Here is an 8,426-nt window from a genome sequence, read left to right on the forward strand (position 1 = left end):
CCTGGGGCCACACCTCCTGTGCTCTCTGGTTTTCAGGGGCCCAGAGCTCAGCCAGGAAGCCACTGGGCAGGCCTTCTCGCCATTGAGCGCACACACAAGGTCTCTGACCTGTGAAGCAGTAACTGAAGAGATCTTAACACTGAATTAGAGAGAATCCTGCACACTATGGAACAGAAGAAGTACATTAACCATAGGCGGGGACACTAGCGGGGGCGGGGCGTGATGGTGGAGTCCCTGTCTATTCAGAGTCGCTGCTGTTGGAGCTGGGCCTGCTGGAGCTGCTGCTACCGAGCTGGGCTGCGCGAAGCGGCACAGGGCCCGCTTCTCTCCGCCTTGGCCAGCTTTTTGTTGTCACTGAGCTGCCCCCTGACTCTTTCTTCTTTTCCTGAGCTAACTCCTCCTTTGACTTGGCTGCTTACTTCTTCCCCTTGTCAGTTGCAGCTTTCTCTGCTTTTTCTGTCAACAAGACTTGATGTATCTCTCCAGTTCTGGAAAAGTGGTGGGTTCCAGAGTCTGAATCTCGATCTCTTCGGGGTTGGAGTCTCTGAGCAAGGGCTTCCCGTGACTGGATGACGTGCACCATGTGGCTGGCTTCTCCCCTGGCAGCCAGTTGCTGTCCAGGCTGAGCTGCCACTTCTCATCGTAGCTTCTCATCATGGGCAGGCCCTCCTCCTCCGAGTCATAGGTGAGCCTGTGCCTGTGCCCCTGCCCTTCAGCTGCCTGCTGGCCAAGGTGGAGCTGCTGGCCTTCATCATAGGGGCCTCCTTTTGCCGAGCCTGCTTGGTGGACAGCATGACCCTGGCTTTCTTCTTGTCTTCGGACTTGGCCTTGTGATTCTCTGTGTCCTTGTTTGTGTTCTCCTTCTTTTTCTTTTTCAACTGCTCATGCACTGCCTTCAGCTGCTCATGCAGTTCGGCCAGCCTGGTGACCTGCTCCTCCTCCAAGTCCTTGCCACCCAGGACTGAGGAGCTCTCCTCACTGCTGTGGCTTCTCTGGTGCACTTGCTGACCACCAGGGTCACCTCCAAGGGCTGGTCCAGCATCCTGGCACACTGCATCTTAAACAGGTCCTGCAGCTTCTGAGCCATGGCCACCACCTCATGGTCTGGAGGGTTGTACTTTTAACAGTTGGAGAACATTAACTGATGTCAACCTCAAAGCCCTTACGTCTGGCTGCTCTCAGCTGTCCATCTTCTTGATGGTGCTGACATCCATGGGGTGCTTGATGATATCATGATAGTCATGCAACCCCAGGGCCTCGGTGTCCAAAGACTTGTAGAAAGGCCGAGCATAGGTGGCATGCGTCTTGGACAGCATCTTCTTGAGGATGCTGTCAGTAGTGCAGATGCTCAGAGAGTTTGCCCTTCTTCTCTGTGTGCTGCAGCATCTCTCCGTCCTCCAGGTCTTCCTTGGATGGCTTGATGGGGCGGCTGGCCACCACTCTCCTGCTGCACCACCACTTTGGCCTCCTTGGGGTCCAACAGCAGCAGGGGTGACTCTCCCTGGCCCACCATGATGGCAGACAACCACCACTGTTCTTGAAGCTCAGATAACTCTTCCTAATTTTCCCAAGGGGCAACTTCCACGTCTTTATTACCCTGTGTTCACCAGTCACTGAATGTGGAGTGCCCCGAGGGAGGGATATGACAACTCTTTTCAGCCAAGACAAACTTGAAGGAACCTGAGAGCTAAGAGCCGTGTGGGGACCATGTCGTCCAATCCAGCAGGAGGACCTGGGTCATCATAGATGCCTGTACCATAGCTGCTTCACAGGGTTATTGGAAAGAAGACACATGTAAAAACATACTGTAACCTACAAACAAATGCATAGCTTTATTTGCTACTGCTATTGTTATGATCATTGCTGTTAACATTATGGGGGCTCAGTCACTTTTTCTTCAACTGAGTTGACCTGATTTTCCTTGAACAACAGCCTCTCAGTAAAAACCATGAGTGTCAGTAGACCCTTGTTTTTATTCTTCTCACTTCCCCAAAGAAACCTTTTCCCTTTCTCTTTTGTTATTAATCTCGTCTTAAAAGTGCTTATGCCATCCTATTTTAAAACCTCTAGGGTTGGTTTGATTTGATTTTCTTTCCACTGAAATGACTATTCTGAACCCTGACCTTAATCCGGGATGGCTAGAGCAGCTGGAAGTACCTTCTTTACTATCTATCTGTCTTCACACTTTATATTCCAAATAGACACAGAAATTCTATGTCCAAGTGTGGTTGTTAAAACATTGTTAATAATAACCATTCCTATGAGTGGGGTTAATTGAACCTAATTGAATACCAAACCTAACATTCCAGCTTTGTACTGACCCTGGAGTTGGTTCTGTCAGCTTATAGGACTCAGACATCAGAATACCTAGGCTAAAGCTGTCGATGTGACAGATGAATGAGTATGGGTCCTACTAGAGATCAAGAATCTTGAGCAACTCTGAGTCAATCCCAGAGACTTGCTGTTAACAGAAAAGAAATGCATAGAGGAGTTCAGAGGTTGAATTCACACACATACACAGTGATGTGTTCAGTTAATTATCCTGTGAATTTCAGCATCAGATGACTTCCCTCAAATAATGGATGTGTAGGTATACTTTTCTAAATCTCAAATTTCATGGTGTCATCTTCCTATTGAAATATTTTCTGTGGCTCCCCATCATCTCCAATATAAAATCTAAAATCATAACAAGGTTCTGTTGGCTCCCAAAATATGCTAGGATCTTTTATGCTGGTATGTCTTTTCATATGCTGTTCTCTTTTTCTAGAATGTGTCTCACTGCCTGTGCATCCTTCAGTTCTCGGTTCAAATGTCACCTCCACTAGGCAGTCTTCCTTGGGAGCCCAACGACCATCTTTGTCCCTCTGTACCACTTTTCCTACCACACAGTGAGCCACAGCATGAGAGGAAGAAAGGAGAGAAGCAGAGGGAAGTGAGAATAGGAAATTATCACTAGAAAGTCCTGCTACTTAAAACTTACATCCTTATATACACTTGATGATATGTATGTATAAAAAAGTGATTTAGAGTTTCTAAGGGTAATGTCTGCAAGTCAGGATTTTCAGTCCAGAGGCAATGGCTTTGATGGAATGGAGCCTGAAGGTGTCATCGAGAGTAATTGGACTGAGATTGTTGACAGCTTTAATGACATGAACCTCTCAGAAGTCCCTTCTCCAAGCATCAAAGCTCATGGTTTTGAGAAGCCCTCTCCCATATAGCAGTAAGCCATTCTTTCTTCTATCAAGGGTTATGATGTGATTGGTCAAGTCCCATCTGGGACTGGGAAAACACACTTTTGCCATATCAATTCTACAACAAATCGAATTGGACTTAAATGCCACCCAGCCCTTGGTCCTGGCTCCCACTTAAAAGTTGGCCCACCAGATACAGAAGATTGTAAGGGCATTTAGGAGATTTTACATGGACGTGTCCTGCCATGCCTGCATTGAGGGCATCAACACACATGCTAAAGTACAGAAACTGCAGATGGAGGCTCCCCCATATCATCATGGATACCCCAGGCTTTTGGTTTGATCTGTATAATTGAAGATACCTTTCTACAAAATACATTAAAAAATGTTTGTCCTGGATGAAGCTGATGAAATGTTAGGCCATGGGTTCAAGGACCAGATCTATGACATATTCCAGAAGCTCAACAGCAACACCCGGGTAGTTTTGTTATCAGCTACAGTGCCTTCTGATATGCTCAAAGTGATTAAGAAGTTCACAAGAGACCCCATTCAGATTAGTGACAAGAAGGAAGAATTGATTCTGGAGGGTATCCACCATTTCTGCATCACTCTGGAATGTGAAGAGTGGAAGCTGGACACACTGTGTGATTTGTATGAGGCATTTATCATCACCCAGGCAGTCATCTTCATTAACACCCAAAGAAAGGTTGATTGACTTACCGAAAAGATACATGCCTGAGATTTCATTCTCTCTGCCATTCATGGAGATAAGGACCAAAAAGGAACAAGACATGACCATGAGGGAGTTCCATTCTGGATACAGCAGAGTCCTGATCACTACTAACTGACTGGCCAGAGACATTGATGTACAAATTTCTTTAATCATCAACTATGACCTTCCCACCAACAGGGAAAACTACATCCACAGAATTGGCCATGGTAGACATTTTGGTCTCAAGGGAGTGGCTATTATCATGGTGACAGAAGGAAACAAGAGGACTCTATGAGACATCAAGATCTTTTACAACGCCTCCATTGAAGAGAGCTCCCCAATGTTGCTGATCTCATCTGAGAGGAGTTCTGTCCTGCTATCCATACCTGGCCCAGGGTTCAATTCTGGAGGGCTTGAGCACAAGGGGAAGTAGGAAAGGGAAGTAATGGATGGTCATCTTGTCTTTTTTTTTTTCTCCCCTCACCTCTTTGAATAAATGTCACTTTTTGAGCCAAAAGAAAGAACCATGAACATTTCAGACATCCTTTTCTTTAGAATAGGTTATTGCCCCAGGTACTGTCTTCTCTCCCCCTCTTAAAAAATACCGACAAAGAAATAAACACTAATCCATTTCTCTAACCTAGTCCTCTTCAGATTCACAAGGTTCTCCCACTCCGGCCAAAACTCCTTCAATAATACTCAAGGGGCTGTGATGTTATTCAAACCCATATGCTGGGCCAAATCTGAAGGGAAAACCCTTGGGTGAGATGGCCAGGATATTGTTTCTAGGTATAGGGAGGTGGGGGGCGGGAGCAGGGGAGAGAAAATTGTGGTAATTTTTACATTGTTCAGTGTAGTATTTATTTAGTTCAGGAAGCAAATTCAAAATTCTGAATAAAATTATTTGGAAATGGCGGGGGGGAAGGTGTGATTTTATGTATCTGGTATATTGATAATGCTTTAAGTTTTAAGATTCTCTTTCATCCAAAGAGGTCTTCAGGTGACACAAATGGTTTGTAATTAGCTGTTTAACCTAAAGGTTTGTGGTTCAAATCCACTCAGTGGCACCATAGAAAAAAAGACCCAGAGAACTGATTCTGTTTATACAGGTTATAGCCAAGAATAACTTATGGGGCAGCTCTACTCTGTAATGTACTGTGTCACCATGAGTCAGAATTGACCCGACAACAAGAAGTTTGTTTAGTTTTGGTTTTGTTCAAAGATTACAAAAACTTCTGAAAGGAGAGCTTTTTGTAACTCAAGTGAAACTTCCTTCTCATGACTGCCCTCTTGTGGAGGTGCTAAAAGAGCTTGGAGATAAATGTAAAAACATCAGAAACCTTATTTCCTAGGTTGAGAGAGCAGTGTTATGACCAGTCAAGTTGCCAAATACAGATAATTATAAATTTTTTAAATAAAAATTTTATGCTGCTTTACTTACAGAGTTATTATACATTGTTTTTCATACCAGATCTTTCCCATTTCCTTTACCCACCCCTCCCTCTACCCATCAAATTATGTAACCCTGTGATTACCCACCTGCACCTCCTCACTTCCTGCTCCTACCCTCCCCCTCTTGGATCCTCATATACGTTTTACTAGTTATCTTTTTCTATAATAATGGTCTTATACAGTATTTGTCATTATGGGACTGAGTTAGTTCACTTAGCATAATGTTCTCCAATCCCTCCTAAGTGATTTTCAAAATTATTGCTCTTCCATGCTGCGTAGTATTCCAGGGTGTGTATGTACCATAATTTCTCAATCCATTCGATTGTGGCTGGACATTTGGGGGATTTTCATGTTCTTGTGAGGGTGAGTAACCCTGATATGGACATTGATGTACAAATCTCCATTCATTCCTCAGTTATAATTTATTGGGGTATATTCCATTCAGTGGAATATCTGGGTCATATGGAATTTCTATGTTCAGATTTTTAAGGAAACGCCAAACTGCTTTCCAGAGTAGTTGTATCATTTTATAATCCCACCAACAATATATGAGAGTTCCTATCTCTCCACATCCTCTCCAGCATTTATTACTTGCTGTTCTGTTATTAAACTTGGCCACTGATACTGGAGTGAGATGGAATCTCATTGTGGTTTTAATTTGCATCTCTCTTATTTCCAGTAATTTGGGGCATTTCTTCAATATCTGTGGGCCATTCAAATATTTTCCTCTGTGAAAAGTTTTTCCATGACTTTTGCACATTCTGTAATTGTGTTATCAGTCTTTTTCTTGTTTAGGATTCTATAAACTTTTAATATGATACCTTTGTCTGAAATGGAATTGCCAAATGTTTTTCCCCAATCAGCAGATTTTCTTTTCACTCTGTTGGAAAATGTTTATGATATGCACAGGGGTTTAATCTTTAGAAGGTACCATTCATCAGTTTTACCTACTCCAGATTGTGCATTTCTGGCTGTATTTGGAAGTCTCTTTATACCATAGACTAGGCTGACTAAGTTTGATCCCAATTTGTTTCTTATGACCCTTAAGGATTTAGCCTAATAATTACAAATTTCTTAAAAGCAATTTTAGAATGCTAAGACACACCATGCATTATATTCAGCCTTCTTCTTATGAGTCAGACGATTCTTCAAGAGTGGAGCTTATGCACTCAATCAAACAAAATAAAAATCAGCCTTTGCCAACAGATATAGCTAAGAAGACTGGACATGATAAGATTGAAGGATAAATGGAAATAAGAATCACAGTGAGAAAGTGGGAAGAATAGGGCTACAGTGTGGAGATTGTCATAATATCATAAAATAAAATGTATATAAATGATTGAATTGAAAACCAATTTGCTTTATAAACTTTCACTCAAATCTAATTGTGATTTTTTTAAATAGTCAAGGTTGTGACCAACTCCTGGAGTAAGGCCGTGTAATATTAAGAGAGATTCCTGGTGGATGAAGAGCTAGTTGTGCCAATTTTCACAACCACATCTTTATAATGGAAGAAAGCATTATTAAGCCGACAGCAAGAGCACATTTTCTGTTTTCCCCAGATCATTTACTTTCAGAGCCCAAGAATCACCTGCTGAGCTCGTTGAAAATGCTGAGTTCCTCATCCAGATTCTAATTCTGTGAATCTGGGCTGGAGCCCAGGAACATGCCTTTTAATAATCACCCTAGGTGCTTCTGATTGATGTGGCCTTCACACAGTGTGCAGGAGGGGTCGGTTTCATAGGCAGCTACACTTTTCCAGTACCAGGGCAACATTCTATGGAAGTCATGTTTACAGATTTTCTAATCCATTGCCCCATAAATGCACATCTTTTTAATTCTTTAGATCTCATACTCTGAAATTTTCTTTTTACTTGAAAAACATGTCATTATTCTCATACATGGGATTGGTAGTGAAAATTAGGATTTGACCTATAACTATGTAACAGACTTTCCTCCTTGCTTCCTCTCTTTCCTCACTCTTATCTACTTACCTGAATATCTACCTATATACCTGTGTACCTGTCATAATAGTGTGCTATCACATTTCAACTTTGTAGGACAACTGCTCCACAGGATTTTATTTTATTTTTTATAATTTGGATATTTTATTTTATACTTGTACTGGTTTATTTACAAACTTCAAATACTTTTTTTTTCCACACCAGATCTTTCCCATTTCTTTCAACTATGCCCCATCAAATTGTGCAACCCTATGATTAATGCCCCCCGCCTATCTCACCCCTCTGCTTCCATCCCTTGCCCCTCTCCCCTTGGAGCTTCATACTCATTCTATAATAATGGTTTTATACAGTATTTATCCTTATAGGACTGAGTTAGTTCACTCAGCATAATGCTCTCCAGTCCCTCCCAAGTTAGTAATTTACAAAATCATTGTTCCTGTGCACTGCATAGTATTCCATTGTGTGGATGTATATAATTTCTCAGTCCATCCAATTGTTGGACATCTGAGCTGTTTCCAAATTCTTGCAATGGTGAATAACACTGCTATGAACATTAGTGGACAAGTCTCTGCTTGTGCATCAGATCTCATTTTCTTAGGGTATATTCCGAACAGTGGAATATCTGGGTCATATGGAATTTCTATGTTCAGTTTTTTGAGCAAGTGCTAAATTGTCTTCCAGAGTGGTGTATAAGAGTTCATATCTCTCCACATCATCTTCAGCATTTATTACTTGCTGTCCTGTTAAGCTTTGCCACTGCTACTGGATCTACAGGATTTTAAAACTGATAATTTTTATGGGAACAGATCTCCAAGTCCTTTCATTCATGGAGCTACTAGTGGATTTGAATTATTAACCTTTCAGTTAGTAGTTAACTTTTGTCATTAAATCTCCTTAAGGGAGCTCTGGTTGCCTAGTGGTAAGGAGTTACACTGTTATGAATCTACCAGCTGCTCTTTGAGAGAAAGATGGCAGTCTCCTCCTGTATGATTAACTGCCTCTGAAAACACATTGGAGGGTCAGGTATGGGTCGATTCAGACTCAATAGTACACAATAATATAGGGCTCCTTAACTATGTCCTTACTCACTAGTATTTACAAATAACC

The 8,426-nt window shown here is 42.1% G+C and overlaps 2 pseudogenes; one reads left to right on the plus strand and one right to left on the minus strand.

The window, feature by feature from the left end:
* Positions 1-238: 238 nt before the first annotated feature.
* On the minus strand, positions 239-1,513 carry LOC102861503 (annotated as a pseudogene).
* Positions 1,514-3,041: 1,528 nt separating this feature from the next.
* On the plus strand, positions 3,042-4,263 carry LOC102847763 (annotated as a pseudogene).
* The last annotated feature ends 4,163 nt before the right edge of the window (positions 4,264-8,426 follow it).

This window comes from Elephantulus edwardii, unplaced genomic scaffold (assembly GCF_000299155.1).
Source record: "Elephantulus edwardii isolate Elephantulus edwardi_28Jun2011 unplaced genomic scaffold, EleEdw1.0 scaffold00005, whole genome shotgun sequence".
Taxonomy (NCBI): domain Eukaryota; kingdom Metazoa; phylum Chordata; class Mammalia; order Macroscelidea; family Macroscelididae; genus Elephantulus; species Elephantulus edwardii.